The 24,889-nt window shown below is 42.5% G+C and overlaps 1 protein-coding gene across 2 annotated transcripts in view; it reads left to right on the forward strand.

Annotated features, from left to right (window-relative positions):
- The first annotated feature begins 395 nt into the window (after positions 1 to 395).
- plagl2 (pleiomorphic adenoma gene-like 2) overlaps positions 396 to 24,889 on the forward strand; it is a 46,459-nt gene continuing 21,965 nt past the window's right edge. For both annotated transcript variants that reach the window (XR_014699295.1, XM_084554039.1), the window contains exon 1: positions 396 to 668. The gene's annotated coding sequence lies outside the window, so the exon portion shown is untranslated. The remainder of the gene's footprint in view (positions 669 to 24,889) is intronic.

Here is a 24,889-nt window from a genome sequence, read left to right on the forward strand (position 1 = left end):
AAAAAACCCACAATAAATAAGTGTAAAAATCACGTGTGGTGGTAATGTAGATGAATTCGTAATTGTTGGAGATTAAATAATAAAATATGTGTAAGTATTAAATAAAGAAAAAAACTGGAAATGTTTTTTGTATTTATTTTTATTTATTATTATATTTTTTTTTATACCAGATGATTATGCAGGTAGTCTATAAACTACATATACATGCAGGTGTCTTTAATTTCTAAGCGAAATAAAAAATAAATAAATAATAATAAATATTCTTCTTAACTGGGAGGACTGGTTGTATACATGTAGTTGGTGGTGGTGGGTTTAAAAAAAAAAAAAAAAAAAAAAAAAAAAAAAAAAGTTTGTGGTCTGACGTCACACTCCCACAATGCTTACCGCCCCATAACTCTGCTGCAGCCTGAGGAGAGCCAGACACACTCTCAGGCCCCGAATATAGAAAAAAAAAAAAAATTAACGGAGGGACGCAAAAAAAAATTAGAAAAAAATCGGGAAAAATATTAAAACGACTCCGCGAGGTCGGGAAAGAAGACAGCGGGGAGCAGCGGAGGCGTGGGCTCTCCCCCCGCGGGCTGCTTTTTTCGGGGGGTCCGGTGGTCCGGGATGGAAGGTTACCGGGGCTCCATGTGAAATTGACTAATGCGGTGCTGGAAACTTTTTTGGTGCGTAAACTGCTCGCCTTCTTTCTCTCTCTTTCTCTCTTTCTGTGTGTGTGTGTGTGTCCTTCTTTCCTCGTAACGCGGCTGCACGGCTTCGTGTGTGCGTGAACTTTTACTTTTTATTTCTTTCAACCACTTTCCGAGTTTCATGCGAACTCCCCCAGCTCCTGCTGACTGACACATCGATGTGCGCGTCGCTGGAAATGTTGTGGATTTGTTGTTCTTGACGCGCGATCGGGACTTTGCGCAATTATTATTATTATTTGTCTCCCCCCCTCTACCTCCCCCCACCTCCCTCCTCGTCCTGCGTGTGGCGGCGTGGAAGGAGCCTGGCTATTTAATTTTTAATCAGTCGATCTCTGTCGCCCCTTCTTCTTCTTCTTCTTCTTCTTCATGTTTTTTTTCCTTTGCTCGGTAAATATGTTGCAGAGGCGAATCTGTGAAGTTGCTCCACACGGTGCACTTTGTCCGGCGGCCCCTCGCCGCTGACGTCCCGTGCTCTCTGCGGGTTTTTCGGGCCGACCTTGGTGAGTTTTATTCGGGTATTTATCAAGTGTGGCATGCCGCTGCAGAAGAAGCAGAGGGAGATAGAGGGGACGTCCCGTGGTGGTGGTGGGAGCTTGCTTTGCCGAGGCAGAGGAGAACTCTGTTGAAGAAGGAGAAGAAGGAAAAAAAAAAGTTGTAGAAGTTTTTGTTTCCTTCTCTGTGTGTGCATCATTACAATCTACTAAATTAGTGGAGTGCTATTTCTCCCCCCCTCCTCCCTCCAATCCTAAAAAACAAACAGAACAACTTGGAGTCATTGTTGCTGTTGGCTGTGGCGGCCAATCCACTTGTGGTTTATGTCACTGATCGGATGTTTTTGTGTGTCTGCGAGAGTGTGTGTGTGTGTGCTTTTCCTTGCAAGCAGGGGAAAAAAACAACCCCCACCAAAAAGAGGAGGAGGAGGAGGAGGAGGGAGGGAGTAAGTAAGGGGGTGTTGGGGTCAGAATGTGGGGGTTCAGTTTATGCACTTGTTACTGATAGCTGGCCGGCCGGGCTGCAGGCTTGTGAGGACGCGGGGCTGGAAATGTGCAGGAAGAATAAAAATATCTGCCGGGGGGGCGACACAAAAACACACGTTGAGAAAAGCGCTCCCTGCTCCGTGCTCCTGCTCCGAGGACGAGGGCTAATGAGATTACTGCATGCATTCCCTCTGTCATCTTCACGTTGGGTAATACATCGGGCTACGCGTAGTTCCCGTCGGACGCGTGAACTCGGAGTGAACTTTGGGACTTTTAAGGTGTTTTCTTTCTCTGCACCAGCTTTAAGCTGCACGCAGACATCCTGCGATTGTAAACCAAAATGCACGTCTCCTTGGGTCGTTCCCGCCGCGGGGCTGCATCTAATGCTCGTTCTCGTTGTTGATTAATCTGATGTTTACTCCCGTCCAAAAAACACAAGGGGTGTCAAAGTTGACTTGGGTTAAAAGAAGTCTGGTTTTCTGCTTGTCTTCCATCTGCTTCCATCCTTGCACAGATATATATACATGTGCTGCTATTAGCTGTGTTTGTTGTGAGAAGTCAGTAAAATGGTCGAGCTCAGGAGAAGATGCCATCTCATCTCATCTCATCGGTGGTGCAGCAGCGAGCGTGCAGCCGAGCGTTCAAGGCCTCCAGCTACATAATAAGGAAATGGAAGTGAGTTTGTCACGAGACAATGCCTCCCTCGCTGCTGCTGCTGCTGCTGCCGCCCGTCACCGTGCAAGTCCAGACCCATGTGTTGATGTTTGCTCTCGCTATCACCGCCCGGATGGCGATAGGTCAGCCCCCCCCCGCAGCCTTTCTTTGGGCACATCTTTCTTTCCAACATTGAAAGCACCGAGGGAGGCAGAGAGGGAAGTAGGGAGTTGGCGTGTTGTGTTTGGCGTTGATAGCTCAGATCACAGGTATCGGTTCATTTAGAGATGTTTCAGTTTCGAAAGTGAGATTGTAAAGTATGTAAGCGGAGCAGGTCGTGGGGCAGGGCTGCTAGTCTGGATTCCATTCAATATCAGTTCATTTGGAGATGTTTCACTTTCAAAACAGTTTAACTTAAATCTTGAACTAATGTTTTAGACCGTCGTGGCGTCTCCACGCTCTCGTCCCTCTTATCTCTCGTCACACTTTTTAAATCCAGTCATCTTTCAGGTCTGACGTTCTGAGTCTCCGTCGCACGTGGGCTAATCTTGTTTTGCGGTCTTGCAAATTTGCCGTGACCAAACCGGTCTCTCGGTGAGACTTCTAATGAGAGGATGCAGTGATTTTATCAATGAATCTTTCTCATACGTGTAACACTAGAAATGATCACCTCTGCACTGCAATGCAGGAACAGGAACTGCAGATTTATACCTGCTGGAGTGTAGCGTTGAGTTCCTTTTAAACTCGGCCCTAGTCGCCCGTGAACCAAAGCGCTGCACAATAACCTTAAAATATTAACAGAACTGATCTTTTAAATCAATGTCCTATATTCTGAAGATGTTCTCAGGGTTATGCACGGATAAACTCCCCGGTGATTTGTTTGCAGCCGCTCTCTCCTCCATAATATTCTGTGCCGGGGTCCAATAAGCCAGCTTCCTCCGTGCATTGCCGTGCATTACGTCCATACCCCTGTGGTTGTGGAGGCAGCACGTTTCATGTTTGCCTCTGTGACTGAGTGAGCGAGTGAGTTTGCTGGAGAGAGAGAGAGAGAGAGAGAGAGAGAGAGAGTTGTTTTTGAGTTGGAGGGAGGTCTTCTAAAAAAAGAAAAAAAAGAAAATCCCCCACAATTCCTTGCACCTCTGCGTGCGGTGCTGGAGGTGGCGGTGGCAGCGGTGGCGGCGGCGACAGTGGTGGTGGCGGCAGCAACAGCAGGCTGATTTCCATGAGAAAAGAGCATCAGTTGGGTTAATGGGGGGGACAGGCCTCTGAGGGGACAAATGGTAGTTAATAACCAGGGAAGAATCGGAAAAGCTCTGATCCCTTTCTTTGTGCTTCTTCACCTTCTTGAGGCAGGGATGGGGGAGGAAGGGGGGAGGGCACGGGGGGAGGAAGGGCTGCAGAGGAGAGCGGGCGAAGGAGCAAGAAGGGGCACGGGGTTCGTGTTAGAATCGATGTTGTTCTGCAAGAAGTAGAAGAAGAAGACGTTTGCGCCGTTTGTTCGTTTCTCGGGACAGAACTGTAGCGGGACGCCAGCGCAGAAGAGACCATTTATAAACGGGCAGTTTGCACATTTGAACTTTTTGTGGACTTTCATGGACACTGGAGGTTTTACGTGCATGAATAGTGGGCGTCGTGGGACAAGCAGGAGGACTTGGTTATGACGTGAGATGTTTGAGATATGGTGATGTGGTCAGGTGTGGAGGGGAGTGGACGAGCAGCAGCAGAAAGACTAAATCCTCAGCTCAGATGTTTATTTAGTTTAGTTTATTTAAAAGCTAGCCTCCTCCATCTGTTGAACCACCTGCATCCACTCACTTTAAAGGACTCAGCTCTGGGTTTAAAAAATATCTGATTTTCCGATTCAAGTCAATGACGATTCCATAGATCCGATGTTGGTCTTCTACGTGCCGTTTCCTGCAAATCTCTGTTCGTTCTTGCGAGACTGGTTAGCGTATGTCCGAGGGAGATCCAGGACGTGACAGAAGCTTTGACTCTGAGAGCTGCATCAGGATTGAAAGATGATTTGATTTAAAAATTGTGACGTGATGACCGAGAAGAGCTGGAGAAAACTAAAGATGCATGAAGGATGAGAAACTAGAGATAGAAGATGGAGGAGATATCAAAGAACCCCTGGAACCAACGACGACTTTAGTTTTAAGTAAAACTGTTTTTGAGACTGGAATATCTCTAAATGAACTGATGTCGAATCGTTTCAAGACACCAAAGCATACTTTAAAGTTGTGTCTGGATTCCTAAATTCAGCGGCTACGTCCCAGAAATACTATCGTAGGACAAAAGATGGAACTCACTGTTACAGAAAGACCACCTGAATGATTTTACTTTAACCCAGACCCTCACACAAAAGAGAAGCCATATCCAGGATGCGCTAACTAGGGGTGAAACATTGCTCTCTCACCTCTTTCATAACCAAGTACAATTGTTTGAAAACGGAAATTGTGTCTTTGTGAACTGAAACGGGACCTCGTGAATCGGAATTGCTGCAGGACACAAGTAGCGATGTCCAGCCCTAATGTGAACAATATTTTATACAGGACCAGTAGAGATGCAAAGCAGGACAATCACACATTCAGTTTAACATCTTAATACAGCCGACCGTGTCTCTCTAAGGTTCATCTGAACTTATTTCAAATTAAAAGTCGCTGTGAAGTGAGGGGTTAACGTCAAAAACACTGTGCACACGTTTTAATTTCTGATTTATTCTAAGGCTTTATTGCAGCTCGTCGTATTTATAGTCAAGTAACAAGATCTGGGATGTATTTCATTCAGGGAGAGTCTTCTTACAACTTTGTATTTATGATTCTGAAACGTATAAAAGTTCACAGTCATTAAGGGAAAAGATTAACGTTGGTGTCGCTGCTACATCTCCAGCTCTGAATATCAGAAAACAGATCCAGGCCTCGGACGTTCTCACTCGGTTCCTTCATATTCATTTGTGTTTTCTTCCTTTTTCTTACTACTCTTGTAAAATTCTGACTAAAGATGAATTGATTTGACCTTTATTGTGACATTTCTTTTTTATTTTTTAGCTATACATCACCTAAAGGTTTCAGTTCTGTCATTTCAGACTTAAGCTTCCAGATTGACTGTTTGAATTGTATTTCGTGGCTACTAACGCGGAGTTGGGGCGTCTGGGCTGGTTTTGAATCATTTCAGTTTTTCTGGATGACTTTTTAATGCCGATTTGAAACAAAAACAAACAAAAGAAGTGCAGTTACTCTTCCCCAAAGTAGCTCGTGTTGGTTTCTATAGAACAGAGAAGCTCCATAGGTCGTACCAGTGGCGATCACAGTGCCGTGATGAAAAGGCTTCGTAGCAGCAGGATGTGAGTAGTCTTGGTGGTTGGCTGCTGGATTTTGTTGCTCTGTAAGTCTAAGCTTTGAAAAGCTGAAAAATCTGGTTGGACAAATTATAAAACTAAACATCGATCTAATGTCTTGGACCGTTTTCTGTGCGTTTTAAACAACTTCTGGGCTGGAAGTCTTCAACCTGTATCTCACAACCCTTTTAGACAAACACATGAATCCTTTTACAAATGGACGGTGATAAACTGGGGTTGCTCCGGGCGTCACGTGAGTTTTTTTTTTCCCTGCCAATATGGCGGCGTTGTGATCGCCGGTGCAGGGTGACGTCGGCTACCGGAGCTCTATAACAGATGCACCACTCTCGCACCATTTACCGTCATCCAAGTATTGCTTCTGTAGCTTTGCTGCTACACTCTGTTATGACCAGTTAGCCTCTGGTGTAGGTTAACATTAGCACAACTGATATGCACATTCAGACTTTACCCAACGCTAGCTCTGAATTTCTTTTTATTCTCCTCATGCTAGCGTTGTTTGAGCATGTGGTTGTTAGCTAACGGCAAACCTGACAAACGGCTGCATAATGGACCTGAATGAGTGCAGCTTTTATGATTTCATTTCTAGAAGCTTTTTGAACCCATCTCATTGGCCTCAAGCTGCAGAGGCAGTGTTGCCAGATCTAGCTGATGGTTTCCAGCCTTAATCAAAGATCTTTCACTACTGTATGGTGACCAATCCTGAGCTTCATAGAGAATATGAATGCTAGGGGTCATTATAGTTTTGTGACACTGACTGGTTTTGGTTTCTTCTTTTTCCTTTTATAGTATTTATTTCTATTCTTATTGCTTGTACTTTGCCATTTATAAATTTTTGGAAAATGAATATGGATTGAGTGCCTGTGTTCTGATTCAGTCCGGTGACTCAACGTTTGGGCTTTATTTTATAAACTGTGAAAAAACTCATCCCATTCATGGCTTCCATTAGGGTAACCCATCTTAAAAGCTCCATCCAGCAACAAACCACCACAACGACTCACATCCTGCTCACTACAAAGACGTCTCCACCAGTGGACGTCATGTCATCCATCGGTAGGCCCGTGGAGTTTCTCTACTCTTAAGAAACCAACACAAGCTGTGCACATTTACATGCACATGGGTTTTTTTTTTTTTTTTTTGAGGAGTAAATGCACTTTGGTTTTGTTTCAAATCGGCATTAAAAAGTAATCTGGAAAAACCGCCCCAAAATGATGACGATAAACAGGAAGCGTGGTGTGAGAGTGGCACATCTGTTCCACAGCAACAGCTATTAAAGGCTGACCAACGCCAGCTACTGATCATACCAGAACAAATCTGTAACGGCAAATCTGAAGACGGCACCAGCCCAAAGTTTATCACCGTCCGTTTGTAAACGGATTAATGTGCCAGGCTGCAGGGTTGCCAGATGCAGCTGATGGTTTCCAGCCCAAAAAAAAACCCACCTCAGATATTAGATTGATGTTTAGTTTTGTACTTCCACGCTGTCCGTGCATGTTGCTTACACTAGTTTAGTCTGTCATAAAATACAATGCAATCAAAGCAGCCGACCACCAGGACTACTCACATCCTGCTGCTATGAAGACATCTCATGGCGTCATGTCATCCACTGGTAGACCCATGGAGCTTCTCTGCTCTTTAGAAACCAACACAGTGCACTTTGGTTTTGTTTTCCGGGCATTAAAAAGTAATTTTTTCTTACTTTTACCCGCAAAATAAAATAAAAAAACGTCCCAATTGGGCGTGAAACCATCTGATCTGGCAAAGATATATACGTAGATGGATGGATGGATGGTTACATGCAGGGCCGTCAGATACAGCTGATGGTTTCCAGGCCTAAAATGCACATAAAACCACCTCAAATATTATTAACTGATGTTTAGTTTTAGACTTTGTCCATGCATATTCCTCACACTAGTGTAGACTATCATAAAAACAACAATGCAGTCAAAGCTTAGAACAAAATACAGCAGCCAACCACCAAGACCACTCACATCCTGCAGCTACGAAGCCTTTTCATGACGTCTCGTCGTCCACTGGTAGACCCAGTTAAAAAGCAACACAAGCTGTGTTGGGAAGAGTAAAATGCACTTTGGCTTTGTTTTTAAATCGGCGTTAAAAAGTCATTTAGAAAGAAACGTCCCAATTGGGCGTGAAACCATCTGATCTGGCAAAGATACACGTAGATGGATGGTTTCATGCAGGTCTGTCAGATACAGCTGATGGTTTCCAGGCTTAAAATGCACAAGAAACCGCCTCAAATATTAGACTGATGTTTAGTTTTAGATGTTGTCCATGCATATTGCTCACACTAGTGTAGAACAAAATACAGCAGCCAACCACCAAGACTACTCACATCCACAGCCTTTTCATATAAACATAATTCACATAAAACCGCCTCAAATATTAGATTGATGTTTAGTTTTAGACGTTGTCCATGCATGTTTTTAATTATACCCGCAAAGTAAAATAAAAAAACGTCCCAGTTGGGCGTGATGGTCACATGCAGGGCTGTCAGAAACAGCTGATGGTTTCTAGATCGATAGATGTTCAGAAACCAACAAAAACGTCCCAAATATTAGATCGATATTTGGTTTAGTTTAGTTATACCTATGTGGAGCTTGTCTACTCTTTAGAAAGTTCATGCACGCACACACACCGTCTTGGGAAGAGTAAATGCACTTTGTTTTTTGTTTTTCCAATTGGCATTCAAAATTAATTTAGAACAATCCTAAAACGATCCAAAACCAGCCCAACTGTACTTACACCTGCAAGATAAAATTCAAACCCGCACGCCTGGACGTGAAACCGCCCGCTCTGGCAACACCGGCTACGTGCCGTTCAATTAACGAACCGTCAGCTTGTGCAAAAGTTCCATAGTTTACAGGATTTAAAGTAAAAATGAAGCACCGCAGATTGTGTTTCTGTCTTTTACATGATATTTAATCACCGTTTTGAATTAAAATAACATTTGCCTATGATTCTTTTTCTTCAGAGAAGAGAAAAAAACAAACCCTACCAACAAACACATGCTCCAAACCTCAGCCTAGCCTTCTCTACCATGCATTGCTGCAGCACTGCATGCATTTACAACATTTGGCTGTGACAGAGAGAGGAGCGATGCTTTGCTGTGTAATGCACTGATTGAAAACAGACATATGAATGTGCAGCACACACACGCACACACCCTTGCATACACACAGATATTTACAAGGCTAATTAAAGTCAAAAAGAACTTTTCATTTTTATTATGCATAGGCGCAAAGCTAATAACACAGGCCCACATGCTCTCATTTACTCGTCACCCTCGCCGGGGCTTTTTGGACCCGCACACATTCTGACGGGTCCTGCAGTATGCCGGGCAGAAATAGTAAGAGGATGCTAGATGCTTGAACCACATACTGCCACTTTTCCTTGTGGATCTTTTTCTAGGAAGAGTGGGGCAGCTGTGGCTTTTCAGAACCTAGATCCATCCATCAAGCAGCACCCATGGTTTACACCACACCGCACCGCTCGACACACACACATCCCTTCTTTCCTCTGCCGCCTTTCCCTCCACTCCTTCCCTCTTTTCTGCAGCCCCATGCACCTCCTTTTCTTTTCCTTCTTCTCTTTTTCTCCCTCCGCTTTTTCTTCCATGCGCTCCGTCCATCCAGCCCTCCTCTTATTTTGCCCTTCATCCATCCTTCTCTCCGAGACGAGAGTTTACAGCCCCCGGGCCACTTCCGCCAGGCTGTCTGCAACAGATTTATTAATAGGCTTTTCTCTCTGCAGTAAACACAGCATTGGTTTTAGGGGGTTGTCTCTCAGACACTGATAGACTTGTACTTAACCTTCGGCACTCGCTGACTTGGGAATAGAGGAAGGTCTGTTGGTGTCAGAGATGATCTACGGCAGATTAAGTCGTAGAGCGACCGCCGGAAACGAATTCAAGGAAGAAGCAGAAGTGATTTGCAGCGAAAAAGCCAAAAAGGATTTTGCAGATTTGTCGATGTTTTCGCGGCGTTTTATCGTTCACGTGGAGCTCGGTGAGGTGAGGGGACGGGGTAGCCGGGGCGGGACGGGGAGGGGAGGGGGGGAGTCGTGTCACAAAGGTCACTTGGCAGATTTCATTACATGCGCTTACAGACATGCACCTAACCCTAACCTCAGAGCCGCTGGTCTGCTGTGATATACGTCACCAAACGACAACAGCAGATGGAGTTTGCACACTTGTCCCGGATTTATAGATGTTGGGTATTTTTGGAAACGGTCGACGAAACAATCTCAACTGACCGGGTTCACGAAGCCCTGAGCGACTTTAGTTCACGCCAATTCATGTGTTGTTTTGGGTTTTTTTTTTCGCGGACAGCTGCACGCGCTCGTTTTCTTGCTGCTATCAACGGGAACACGCTCCGACCTAGAAACTTGATATTAACCTCCAGACAGCGAGAGGAGGAGCTGCAACTATGATCTCTTTTGCTTTTCAAAAAATAAAATAAGAATACGTATTGCGAATGGAACTAGCACGATCATTTTCCTGACACATGCACATTTCATAAAAATAAGTCAAAACATTGACCGATTTTCATGCACGCAGATAAAGAAACACAAATATTATACTTGTGCATTCATTAATTCAGGAAATTGAGCCAATATTACATATCTACGAGTTGCAAAAGTAAGGCAAGTCATTTGAAACGATGCATGTAAGAAGGCAAACATCGCAGAATACGTATTGCAAATGGAACTAGCGCGATCATTTTCCTGACCCATGCACATTTCTGCATAAAAATGACTCAAAACATCAACAGATATTCATGCACGCAGATAAAAGAAACACAAATATTATACTCGTGCATTCATTAATTCAGGAAAATGAGCCAATATTACATATCTGTGAGATGCAAAAAGTAAGGGCAAGTTATTCCATGTGTTCAGAAGTGTGTCCATCAATGTAATGAGACTCAGGTGTGGTTCAGTTCCTGGTTTAGTTTAAATAAATCAGGGATTTGTCTCAGTCTGATCTTCACAACACATGTTTGTGGACAAAGGAGCTTTCTGAGGAGCTCAGAGAAAGAGTTGTTGTTGCTCATCAGGCTGGAAAAGGTTCCAGAACCATCTCTAAAGTGAGACGCGTTCGTCACGTAAATAACTCTTCTTTAAATCCTTTCAGGTGATAGTTTCAGAGTATCATTCAGAGCTGTCCTGGAGACGGTGGAGGCATCTGCTCACCCACCACATGAAACATGGTCCCCTTTCACCGCTGCTGGCCCGTCACCACTGATCGATTGACATCCTCACGGTTGTTACAGGTGTGGCGTTGTTAAAGAGCCTCCTTAATGCAGCTCGTGTCGCTAGCGTGATGGATCTGTGCAGAGCTGTGACAAACAGATTTTGGTTTCCTGGAGGTCGCAGAGACGGATGACGTATACACTGAAGTGAAGGCTATCATTTGGTCGGTCGTTCTGTTACAGGAAGCTAAATGTTTTGGACTAAAGGAGGACGTAATGAGACGGACTCAGTCTGCTTTTGTAGTCTGGCTACTGATGTACGGAATTGGATTTTTCCGATTCGAAAACAATTTCACTTAAATTTAACTAAAGTTGTTGTTGGTTCCAGAGGTTTGTGGCGTCTTCACCCTCTAGTTTCTCATCTTGCATACGTCCTTGCTTTTGTCCAGCTCTTCTCTGTCGTCATGTTTTTTGAATCCATTTGACTTTCGCTCCTGACGCTGCTCTCAGAGTTGGAGCTTCTGTCGTGATTTGAATCTTTCTCACGCTTTCTCATCTTGTTTTGCCGCCTGGCAAAGTTTGTTGTGCGGATTCAGTCTTCCGAGACCCGCAGGAAACAGCAGGATTGCAGAATCGATCTCATGCTGATTGCTTTGTGTGTTGAAATGATCACTTAAATAATTAAATGTGTTAATTATTAGTTTCTGTCGACACTAATCGCGTAATCTTTATTTAACATCTATTAACTGTACATGTTTAAAAGCTGAGATTCTATCTGTTCAGACATTTTTAATTGAACTTAATTCCATATTTGAGTATTTACTGCCTGATGTGAGGATTGTAATTCATGGTAAAATGCAGCAGAATTCCTGTTATTACAAAGAAAGAAAGAAAAAGGGATTTGGAAACGTGCTTTTCTCTTTCTTCCTCTTTAGAGCAGATGTTTTTTTTGGGCTCATTCCATTTTTGTGACGTGAGGAAGCAGCTGACATTTATTGTTGTTATTTTTATATATTTGTCAATGAATGCACGCGAAATGCCTGCAAACGAGAAACCACAATGTGTTCACTCTACTGCCAAAGACAACTAGAAAATATTAGACGAATATCGAACCGGTTGCAGGAGGTTTTGTTTTAATAACTAATTGTTGAGGTTCTGATGGAAAAGACTTTGGTAGAAGGTGGAAACGACTGTCCACCTGTTGAAAAGTCCAATTTAACAGGAAAAACATCAGTAGATTAACTTGTTATAAAATTAATAAACAAGAAAAATAAGTTTTCCTGGAAGTAGGAGCCTAGCAGGTGTCAGATACTGGAGACTCTGACTGAGAAAGTTAACTTTTAGGATATTACAGTTGACGAGTTCCCTGTTGGGAAGAAATAAGTTGTCATAACTGAGCAGGAAATGATCTGGTCTTCAGCTTTGCCTTTCATTTATCTGACTGTTACCTTGAGGTATGCGAGAGTGGAAGCAAAGAGTCGTGGTTTGAGATTCAATCACGTGACTCAGAGCAGAATCATGTGTTTGTGTTTGTCTACCGGCTCAGTAATATCTGGGACATGGACCCCGCTCTGTTTCGGGCGACGCTGATTTGTGAGTCAGCGGACGGGATGAAACCTGAGCCGTGCAACGGAGAGAGGGAGTAGCTCCTGACTCACTCTCTGCACACACTCGAGCTACAGTAGCGGTGACAGACGATTGCGCTTGATTCATACCGGAGCGAGGCATGACACATCCCGTCTTCCTTCCTCCAGAGCGAACTTTAATAGTGACTCCTACGCCGCCGCCGCCGCCGCTGTGCGCCTCCACCCCGCCCTGCCCAACAATTCTAAATAACGCCAAGTGAAAACCTCCGGTAGAGACCAAAGCCGAGGGTTTCCCCTGCTCCTCATCTGCTGATCGTTTGAGTTGAGTGATCAGTTTGCAGCTGCGTGCGTTCAGATTTAAACACAGATGAATAAAACTCTCTACATGCAAACACTGACTCAAGGCTGTTGAATATTCATCTCTTACAGAGCTTCATCAGTGATCGAAAATCTTTATTTAAACTTCTTTAACTTCCTTTCTCTCTCCACTGATCTGTCCAATAAAGAGAAAACAAATAACTTCTATAATCTAGTGATTAAAAAGAACAAACCTTCCCATCAGCCGTGCTGTGATGTGAAACGGTTAGCTCTTAACGGGGAGGATGAGGAGGATGAGGAGCACGTTAAGCGTGACCAGATGGATCTTATAAAGGCTTTATTGGTGGAAACGTAAATAAATAAACTGCTGTGGGTCGCCGCAATCTACCCTCCGTCTTTGGATTTCATGTCTCAGTCTGCTGTAGTTTGATTAAACGCAAACAACATCCGCGATTACGGTCGCTCGCGATGACTTTAGCTCCCCGTGTCTAATTAGTTGAAGCCTTGCAGTGAAGCTAAAGTCAGGGCAGGAGACAGTTCAGCTGAGAATCAGTTTTACTTTATGTTGTCGCTGGTTGCATGCTACACAAAACTCTGGATTTGCATACAAGCTGAAGCCAGTAGGGCTGAGTGTTGTATGTATTTCCTGAATCGAATGCGTCTAGTTTCTCATCTTTTCACGCAGCTTTCAGAGTTGGAGCTTCTGTCGTACGAGATTTTTTAACAGCGGGGTGTCAAACTCATTTAGTTCGGGGGCCACATTCAGCCCAATTGGATGTCAAGCAGGGCCGGACCAGTAAAATAATGCCATAGTAACAACAACTTCAGACTTTTTCCATTTGTTTTAGTGCAAAGTAGAACATTTAATAAACTATCCTTTAAAAAAAAATTAAATTTCTTAATAAAAATGAGAGTAATTTGGGCTCATTGCTTTCTGCTGTCTAGTCCTGGGTCTCAGTGTGGTGTTCTGTCCTCTTCTCTTTTTCTAAAACAGTGGACAAACTAGGAATAGAAGTTACTTTAATTTAAAAGTCTTCTACGTAATTTCCGTACAGACCAGATTAGACCCTCTAGCAGGCCGCTTTTGGCCCACGAGCCGTATGTTTGAAATCTGTGTCTTAATGACAGGATGACTTATATTTAAAAAAATATATATGTATAAAATAAAGATTTATTTAAATTTGATTTATTTTCTTTTAAACCCAGCCGTAGTTACCAAGTTAACATCCTTCATTTCCTTCAGCCATGCAAAATAAAAACATTCATCTAATGTGCTCTGTTCTCTGCCGTTTAATACTTTAGTAAAGTGATTTATTACAAGTCAAATTATTGAAAGTATTTTTTTTAAATTAGTCTAAATGTCTTTTAAATACAACAACATGCAGGTTGCAGACGTCAGAAAGGTTTTATTGTGAGTTTAGCCTCAAGTCTCAGTCACAGATTATATTGTGTTTCTGGAAAAGTGTTAAAATTAAAGGATTTATTATTCCACTTTTTTTAAAAGTCAGAAATGTTTAATGATTAATAATCATCTCTGTGTATTATGATCGACTTGTGATGAGCAATATTTAAATTTGAATGGATAAAAACGCACATGTATGAACATATTAACATAAATTCTTTATGTCGGATGTTTTTTTTTATGCACAGTTAAATAAAATTAAAAGATTATCTTCTGCAAAAATTAGTAAAAAATTGTGGCTGTTCATATGAAAGTTAAAGGCCGTGTAGTTATGTTTTAACTAATTTACCAAAATGTTCAAAACGTATTTCTCAATCCTATTAAACAATGAGTGTAGATAAATTAGATTTAACGAATTAAATCTATCTCAACATTCACGGTATAACTTTTATTTAAAAAAAAATCCAAAAAATCCTCACAGGTTTTTAAGCAGTGAAATTATCTACATTTAACAAAGAAACTGCAAAAGTCATGGAATCTTTATTTAAAAACAAAACGAGAACATTTTACACCTTTACTAAACTTTAATGTCAAATATTGTTTTAATGATTGTAACTAAGAAAAAATTATAAAATGTGTGCAAAACATTTTAATTGCAGGTATTTCCCAGCATGCTTTGTTTCAAGGTTAAAAGGCATAAAACTTTAAAACCTTGTGATTAAGGTAACACTTTATTTATGCACGTGGAGAAGTTAAGGAAGTTAAAGTCCTAAATAAAGTCAATATCTTATCTGTTATTAATTAAAACACACAGTCATGCTACTGGGAATACACAGAAATGAAGAATGAAATGAAATTTATAAAGTTTTAATGATTAAAATTGAATAAAACGATTTAACCAAGATAAAGTTTTTATTTTTGTTTATTGCCCTGATAGTTTTTTATTTATTTCTATTTATTTTTTACAGTGCAGGATGCTCCGTCTCTTTTTCTCCTTCACCTGTCGTCCTCTTTCTTTCCTCTCTAACTAGTTTATGAACCTGTTTACTCCGTTCTTCTTCTCTTTCGTTCTTCGCGTTGTGTTTTGATCGGTTCCTCTCCTCCCCCTCCTCCCCCTCTCCTCCCTCTCTTCTCCCCTCTTTTCTCAAGCATACTTGTCTTTCTCATTATTTCCTTCAAGTATACTCCTCTGTGCTATTCTCTTCCCCGAGCTTTGAATTTTCCCCCTTTCTCTTCTCTCTCTCTCTCTCTCTCTCTCTCTCTCCCCCTCCTCCACGACCACTTACCAAATTTAACCCCTCACCCACTCCAATGCATTCCATCAGCTTCATAAACACACACGTGGTGCCAAACATGTAATGGTACTTCCTCTTCTCTCCTCCTCCTTTCCTCACATCTCTTCATCTGTTCTCCCCTCCCTCCCCGTCCCACCACCACCACCACCACCCCCTACCACCCTCCTCCCCTGCCTCCCCCCACCCCCCCGTCTCTCTTTCCTCTCAAAGCCGCGGTGAACGACGACAACAACAAGTTGGAAAAATGAAAGTAGGGTGACAACTGCGAGTCCCGTTCCTGCGTCCCCTCCAGGGCCAGTGTGAAGTTTTCAGTTTGATTGAAGGCCTCTTTTCTGTGGTGTGCGGTGTGAAAGCTGTCCTAATTGAATGATAAAGTGCCCCGAGATGGAGTCCAGTGAATAGCCAACAATGGCCAGCCTGTGTGTGGTAGAGGGATTTTGGTTCACATCCAGCCTCTGCCTCTCTGCTCCGAGAGGGGGCCTATTATAACACTCTCTGCTGGATCTGGTCACGTGACGCCGCCTCGCTCTCCTGCTACTCGCTCCCTCCTCCCCTGCTCTCCTCTCTGTTCGTTCGTCCCTCCCACTCCCAATGCTCGATGATCTCCCCCCACCCCTCCCCATCCCACCACCTCTCCTCTCCCCTCCCCGTCCCAGTCCGGCCGGGCCAATCCGGCTGAATCCTCTGCCTCCTCTTTGGTCGGCCGGTTTGGTTGGATGGTCTCATTTTTTTGCCAGGCTTTCACTAGCGGCTATCTGTGTGTGTTCGTGTCTGTCCGTCCACGGCTCCCAGGACGCCAGAGTGACTCGGAAAGAGACACAAGAGCTGTGAGAAAGTGTAGGAAAGTAAACACCAGCTTTGGCGTCGGATTTCAATTTTCCCTTTTAACTTATGACCCGTTCTAATGAACGGATATTTACTTACAGGAGTGAACTTTTTTGGGGGGGTTTTGAAGATGCTTTGCATAGAAAAATGAGAGAAATCCAGAGTGAAGGGAGGAAGCAACACATTATATTTGTCCTTAATCTCTGACTGGCTCCATATTCTTATTTACTGAATGCACCAGTAAAATGCATTAAAAGCACCACCACTAAAGTTGCGTATTCACCCACGTGCATTTAGGGCTGCAACGACTCGTTTGTTGCAAAAGCTCTTAACCAAACATGAAAAGTGAGGAAGTTTATTAAACAGAGACCATGACGCTAGAGAGATACTTGACAATTTTATCCTGCAGGACTATAAACAGCAACTTAAAACACCCAAACTCTCAAAAAAAAGAAGAAGTTGCACACTTAAGGCTCTTTTAGAGTACTGCGGGACCTAGATGCCGTAATCTACATACGTAGCCTACGCTGTTTGTACTGGTGCGCTAAGTCTGGTTCTCTCTGTAACAACTCCACCCAAACACTAGTTGACGCTGTGTCTTTTTTTCCAGTCGGGTTCATTTTTGTTTCTACTTCCTGCTTCTCTTTCAACAACGGCGACTGAAACGTTCGCCGAAATTACGCCAAGGACGAGTCGTGCAAACGTTTGTATCTCAGTTAACCTTTCCTCCATGTGTTCCATCTTTATTGATCCAAAACAATCAGTTTGAAAATTGCGAAGATGAAGAAGCAGCCGGAAATACTAAAGAGGAAACACGCTACTACCAAGCGGACCAATCACAGCTCTTGTGGTCTGAGTTGCCGTGGCATTTAGTTACATTTCTGGGGAGGTGACCGTCATGCTACAGCGTTAGGGTCGCTGCAGCTTCTCCTCCAATTTCACGCAGGAGTCTAAACCACCTATTACACTTACTAAACGACGTAGATTTCCATTAACGTTCTGCTCTAAGTGGGTGTTAGCAACCGTTAGCAGTGGTTAGCATCTAAACATGAACCGTAGACGTGTCCACTAAGTTCAACGGTGATCCTAAATGAGCCGTAGAAGTCACTGAAGTTGAATCCTACTCAAAACTATGTGTAATAAAAAAATAATAATAGTAAAACAAACAAAAAGGATCAGTTCTTAATCTCAGGGAATGAATCTGAGCATCTGTGAAGAAAATATCACCAAGTTTGACGTGGGTCCTTCATTCATAGATGTCACAGTTATGTTTGAATTAAAGAAGCCCTGTTTATCATTCACAGGTTAATCAAAGCATTAACTGCCACCTCAGAAAAAAAATTGTTGAAGCCGCCCTACGTGCATTAGGAGGAAGAACTCCCCCTCGTTGTCGTCACGTTGCCTATTAGCTTCCTTTCTACACAGGAAGTGGGATCGTGTCGCTTTATGTGGATTGATCTACTGCTTGTGATCGGCTCGCACCTGCAGTTTAGCAAACGTCTGATCACGACTACTAGAAAATGAGCAGTCCTCTGTCTCTACGACATGGGATTATTATGGATTATTATTAATGTGGAACGACAAATCATTCAACTATTCCAAATTCTGCTGGTTGTAGTAGCTATTACATATTGTACAGACACACCAGGATTTAAAGATTAATCTTAAGCACTCTTGTTAACACTTTATCAAGCTACCTGCAACCTAACTAACACCATAACTACGTATTATAGACGGTGTTCGTGGACCCAGTAACATAAATGTGCTCCAGCTTCGTGGAAGTCTCTGCAGGCTGTCCTGAACCAATCGGGGCCGAGGCTTTTGAACTGGAAGCTTCACAACATAGTCAGCAATAGCGGGCCGGACGTCGGAAGACAAACAGGAAAGGGAACCAGCGGAGAAGGTGCTGGGCCACGTGAGGTCAGCAGCGAGGACAACAAAGTTATAGTATAGAACCACGAGACGTGCACGGTAACGCAAGGATCGCTCTGTCTTCTTTCTCCCAACTCTTATCTCTTCGGTGTCACCTTTAGCTCGTTAAGGATATGACTGAAGCAGTCGCTGATACGGTGTGTACCGTAACAGCAATATTAACGTTAGCCTCACATAAAGCTCTGCTCTTGTTGGATGAACACACACACTCATTCCAAATGATCTTCCAAAAGATCTGTTTGCAGTCAAGTTGAAATTTATCTTCTTGCAACATCTTAGACAGCTATGTGGGAGTTATTCTAACTTCATATGTACACATGATGATTCAGATCGGTGCAACAGGCTCTGATCTGATCTATTGACCTGCTGCTGCATATGTCAGCAAGGTGCAAGGCAGTCAGATTTAAGGAGATTATAGTTTTGATCTTCCCGGCCCTGGTCTGATGAAGGCCTGTTAATCTCCCCTCATTCCCAGCTAGATGGCAGCATGGCCACCAGATCCCAATCAGTAATCTTAAAGATCTCCTCCAGTATTTACTCATTAACAGAGCCACGGCGCGGTGGTCTGCAGGTGAAGGCCTCCTGCACGTGCGATAGATAAGTCGGTGGGGTTTTGGTCGTGTGCAGGGACGGGGGCGTGCAGCAGCACGGACGCCGGGCAATCTGTTAACTATTTTACCCTCCGACTGAAACCCAAACCTTTCCCAGAGAAGGACGGAGCTTCAAACAGAGCTCCTTACATCCCCCCACCCGTACCATACACACACACACTCTGAGACACACACACACATTTAAAGTGTTGGAGAGGTAGTGAGGTGGAAGACCACCCTCTGGTATCCCAGTCATTCAAATGAGTGTGTGTTTTTATCTCTGGGGGCTGGAAGAAAGGAGGAGGAAAGTGCTGTGTAAAAAATGTGTTAATGAATAACTCCTGAGCTCAACACTCTTTGGGCGCAGGCTCTCTGTTAAGTCTTCTTCACTCGTTCACAACAAAAACCTCTTTCTTTTCTTTCTTTCTTTCTTTTCTTTCTTTCCACCTTGTTTCATGGAGCGCAGCTTATATCGAGTATGACGATGAGTTCCCCATCAAAAACGTGTTTTACAAGCCTTTAGGTATAACTCAGTGGTATTTAGAGTCATATTGCTTGGGCTGCAAAACAAATACAGGGAAAAAAATGTTGGGAAAATTCGCAGATTTTACGTTATTCGTGCAAATTCTTTTATATCTTGACTATTAGAATCAATATTTGGAATTTCAGGTTTCAGAGTTGTGTAATTTATAGTTTAAAGGCCTTGAGAGAATATAAAGAAATAAAACTATGATGCTTTTTGGGGAAAAACAAAGATATACGAATCTTTCGTGACGTCACCTTTATCTTTCCTGAAGAGCAGTTTTGAAGCTCAGTGTGGATGACACCGGCTGACACCATCTTCTTGTTATCTAATCAGTTGGTTGTTTATTTGTTAAGCTCATTATACCTGAGACTCACCTGTAAGTATGTTTGGTGAGGACTCCCGAGGAGCTAAAACCTGAGCTGACATCATGTTGAAACTTAATGAATGTTGCAGAAAGTGGAGAGGAGAGAACAAGGATAGCAAACAGTGAGTCATAGTTAGTTGATTGACAAACATATCTAGCACCCAGGGATGCCATGAGACCAGACATTTGGCAGTCAGACCCAATACCGCTGGATTTACATGGTTTTCAAGTTGTTACCAAAATAAATAAATAAAAATTCAGCATAAACTCTTATCAAATGCTGACAGTAGCCCTAACTAATGTTTTGAGTTTATTTTCCAGTGTACCCTCAGTATCTACAGGACCAAAGCACAAACTCAGTATTTGGAATTTCAGGTTTCAAAGTTGTGTATTTTATGGTTAAAAAAAAAAGAAAAGGCCTGAGTGGAATATTACGAAATAAAACTATGCCAAAGAAGGGTTTGATTTTTGGGGAGAAAGATGTACGAACCCTTCATGAGTTCACCCTTATGTTTCCTGAAGAGCAGTTTTGAAGCTAAATGCTAGTGACACCAGCTGACACCATCTTCTTGTTATTAAATCCATTGGTAGTTTATTTGTTTGGCTTAATATACCTAAACCAAAGTCAATTAGTTAACTGACAAAACATATCTAGCATCTAGGGATGTCACGGGACAACACATTTGGTTGTCAGACCAATCGGAATTTCATGGTTTCCAATACCAAAGTGGATACCGCAATAAATAAATAAAAATTCAGCATAAACTCAATATTTGGAATTTATTTGGACATTTATGCCAAAGAGCTGTCCGTTGTTGAGGAAACGATCAACTCTAAACTAAGACGGACGAATCCTTATGTTTCCTGAAGAGCAGTTTTGAAGCTCAGTGCCGGTGACGCCGGCAGTCGCCATCTTGGAAGTGTCTGCGTTACATAACATATCAATAAAGGGTTTGATATTTTTGGTAGTCAGAGTTGTGTATAATGAAAAGAATGATTGTCTAGCATCTGGGCATCTGGTAATCAGTCGAATTCCCCCATTTATTAATACCAAACAATGCTGAATTTGATACTGAAATAAATAAATAAAAATTCATCATGAACTCTAATGGTAAGGTTTAGAGTTAACTAATTAAATAGTAATTTTGACATTGACTATTACATTTCTTGCTGTTTTTGTCATATACTGGATCTTTAGATTTTTATGTGTTTGCTGGACAAAGTCAACAGTTTGTCTTTGCTTCCTCGGCCTCTAGAAAGTCCCACTATGACGAATGTAGAAGAAGTAATTAAAGAAACAAACGACAAATTCATTTTTAAGAATCGCAGCCCTGAAACATGCTCATGTTCTTCACCAGTTTGTGTTGTTGACTCACTGTTGGCTGTAGTTTTATTTATTTTTTTGGTATCTTTGACGTCCCAGACTGATCTGTTACCTGGTCGGTACTGTCTTACTCCAGTTACGATGGGAGAATAAAGAGAAAGACTCTCTGCAGATTGACAACATCTCATGATGATATACTTCCTGTCAGCTGGTTGCCGTCTCTTCTCTTTGCATCTCACACCGTTGCCGTCGTTGTTGTTGTTGTTGTGTTTCTCGTTCTCTCTCCTTCCCTCCTTCTTGCCTGTCGCTGTCATCTGCCCTGAAGGTGCCTGCAGCCCAGTTCTCTGAACGTGATCAAGTTTCCCAAAAGAAATTCAAGGAATGCGAGCTGCCCACTGCCCATTTTTCAAGGCGCTGTTTATGCAAGAATGCTGTTTTTACAACTCTCTACCTTTAGCCTGCCCTCCACCCTGCGCCCCCACCCACGCACTAGTTTTCCTCTTTTTCCCGTCCATTACCCTGAACATCCTTTAAAAATACACCCAGAGACTGGTGAGGCTGAGTGCCTGGGTGAAAACAAGGAAACAAGGAAAGTAGCTGTGGGATGAGAGCGGCAAGGAAAGAGGAAAAAAAAAAAAAAAAAAAAAGTGGGAAAGGCCGCGGGGTCCATTGAAACCTGTAGATTTCTGTAAACAAAAGGCGGCCGAACAATGCCTGTTGTTTTAAGCTGAGCTGACGTTGCCGAACTTCGAGGTTGTTTGTTGCTGACCCCATCTGAATCAGAGACAGCCAGAGGCAGCCTGGGGGAAACAAAAGTGTCAGAGTCCCGGCGGCTGATGGGACCGGCCCGAACCACAACTTACATGTGTTTCAATGGCAGCCGCTAAATAAAGTCTAGAGAGTCGCTAGTAGCTATACTGTTAAATGAGACGGGATTAATATATATGTTTTTTTTAACGATTTTAAAATAAAAGAAATAACATCTCAAAAACAAAGAAAATTTGTAATAATAATTAGAAGAAATGTTCCAACAATAACAAGATCCAAGAACTTTTGGGCAACACGTCATATTTAAGAGAAAAGCAGCCGCCTCAATTGTGTAAAATCTAGTTTTTTTAAACAGTACCGTAATAACATGGATATTGGATTTAGTGGCAAATAGTGCAATTCATTTACATGAACATAAGCCGTTATAACGTGGCGTTCTATGGACAAATGTGAGGAAGATTAAAGTATCAGCGAATAAAATGTATTTTAATGAAACTGTTGACTTTCAGTCTAACTTTTCTAGCTAGCTCTTATAAAGTTTAGCTGGTTCACGTTACGTCTGGAGTCATTTCCTTCGACTCTCTTTAAATAATTGTAAATCTCCATGGTCTAAAAAAATCAAGAGCACAAACATCATGTTTTAAAAAGTTGTAACGTAACATTTTATTAGTGAACAACACATTTAGCTTCACATGCTACGTGAGCGCCGTTTTGTCCATCGGGTTAAATTACAGAGCAGGTGAGCGACCGGTGTGAGAGGAGGGACAACGTAAGCACGACATTGTTTGAAACGTGCAAAAATATTTCAGATTTGTTATGAGACCATGTCGGGCTGCCATAGTATTGACATTGTATGGGACATGCTGCTTTCCATCTCCCCGGGCATGATGCACACAAAACCACATTTTAATACCAGGTTAGATATTTAGCTTGAAGTGAATGAAGATTTAAATTTTTACACGCAGAGATTTTTTGGGGGTTGACACAAACACAACTCCAAACAAATGTTGCTCGTTTGCTTCATTTGTAATTGAGACATTACACATTAATGTGGTAAATAATCCTGGAATATCTAAACCAGGGGTGACAAACATACGGTGTTCTTCAATAAAAGTGACTGCTAGTTCTAATTTGTCCACAGTTTTAGTCAGGAACAGAACACAACACAGAGACCCCGAACTAAAAAGCAGAAGGCAGCAATTTGCCGAAATTTGACTTATTTTTCTTAAAATGTTTTGTAGATTAAATTTAAACGTTTCATAATGCTCTTCTTTGCACTACACAAGGGAGAAAATTAGGAGATATGGCTGCTTGAAATCAAACTGGGATGTATGTGGCCCCCTGAACTAAAATGAGTTTGACTCCTCTGATCCTAAAAACTAAGATATATTCCTTGTGACATTTTATTTTATTGATGTTCGGTGAATAGACAGAATTGAGAAGAGGTATTCTGATTTAGGCTATAAGTTGAATTAGATTATTTATCCCGAGGGAAATTCGTTGTTCAGTAGCTTCATCACATCGAAACAGATATGAAAGATGTTTCATTCATTCATCTTCTGTAGCCGCTTGTCCTGTGAAGGGTCGCTGGGGGGGTGGAGTCTATCCCAGGTGGCATTGGGGCGAGAGGTGGGGTCCACCCTGGACAGGTCTCCAGTCTATCACAGGGCTAACATAGAGAGACACTCACACCTACGGCCAATTTAGAATCACCAGTGAACCTAACCAGCATGTCTTTGGACGGTGGGAGGAAGCTGGAGAACCTGGAGAGAACCCACGCAGACACAGGGAGAACATGCTAACCCCGTCCCATGGATTAGAACCCAGAACCTTCTTGCTGTGAGGCATCAGTACTAACCACCACACCTGAAAGATATTTAAGTTAGTGAACACGGGAACTTAAACCTGTCCCGCCGCAGTCAGGTTTCCCAGGACGAGGATGTTAACCACGGTGTCGTGTTTACGTCATATGGTTGTAAAAGTGTGCGTTCCTAGTGTCCCTAAAAGCTCTGCTCTTTAAACGTGACGGAGAGAAAAGTAAGGGAGAGAAAGAGAGAGAGAGAGAGAAAGAGAGGGTGAGGGCAATTGGCGTGACGCCCACTGGCACCGTGCCCACATCTCTGGCTGCTGTGGAGCTCCGTGTCACGGCCAGGACTCCCTGCCAGAAGGGCTTTCCCCAGAATCACCTCTGCACACACACCAACACACACACCAACTCACACAGACTCTTCACACACCACCAAAAAAAAAAAAAAACACACACATGCACACATGCCTTACATTCATCCAGGCTGCTCATGTATTTAGTGTCAACATTTGATAAAGCTCTGCAGACAGTCTGTAGCTTGTGACGTGGCAGCTTGTCTTTTTTTTTAAAAACCAGCTGCTTTACAAATTCATTTTAGACGTAAAACATGTGATTCTAATAATAAACTGATAGATTAAATAACCTAGCAGCATATAAGAGGGTTAAATGAGGTCTACCTTAACGACCTGCAACATCAAAATGCTGCTGGTAATCCTTGAATTAGGGCTCTCAAGTTTTGAACTTAACTTGGAGTGAGATTTTTTTTGTGTGTGTTGCAGACAGCATACGTGTGTGTACATTGACAAGGTAGTTAAAAACAATTAATTTAAGGCTCCTTAAATAGCCCTATCCAACCATAACCGTCCAAAGCTGTTTAATGAAGGTAAAAAAATGATCTCTAAAGCAAATATCCTGCCCAGTTCTTCTTCGACTTTAATAAACAGCTGGTGTAAAAATAAATGAGGTGGTGAAGTGATTATCTGATCGCGGGCTTCCACTTCCTGCTCCTCTTTGACGTGTGCACGCATTAGCCTCATCCATTCACAGATTACTAATCTCTTTTACGTGCTGTCTGTGTGACTAATATGTGGCGAGTTTTATCACTTATCAGCGTGAGAACAGTTATGTGTGAACTTAGTGAAATGAGAGACTTTTGTTAAATGTAGTTTCATTTACTTCAGATTCAGATTCAGAGGACTTTATTTATCCCAACAGGGCAATTCATTTGCAGCTTTTCCTCGTGCATCTCATACACAGTCAATCT

The sequence above is a fragment of the Chelon labrosus genome, assembly GCF_963514085.1.
Source record: "Chelon labrosus genome assembly, chromosome: 10".
Taxonomy (NCBI): Eukaryota; Metazoa; Chordata; class Actinopteri; order Mugiliformes; family Mugilidae; genus Chelon; species Chelon labrosus.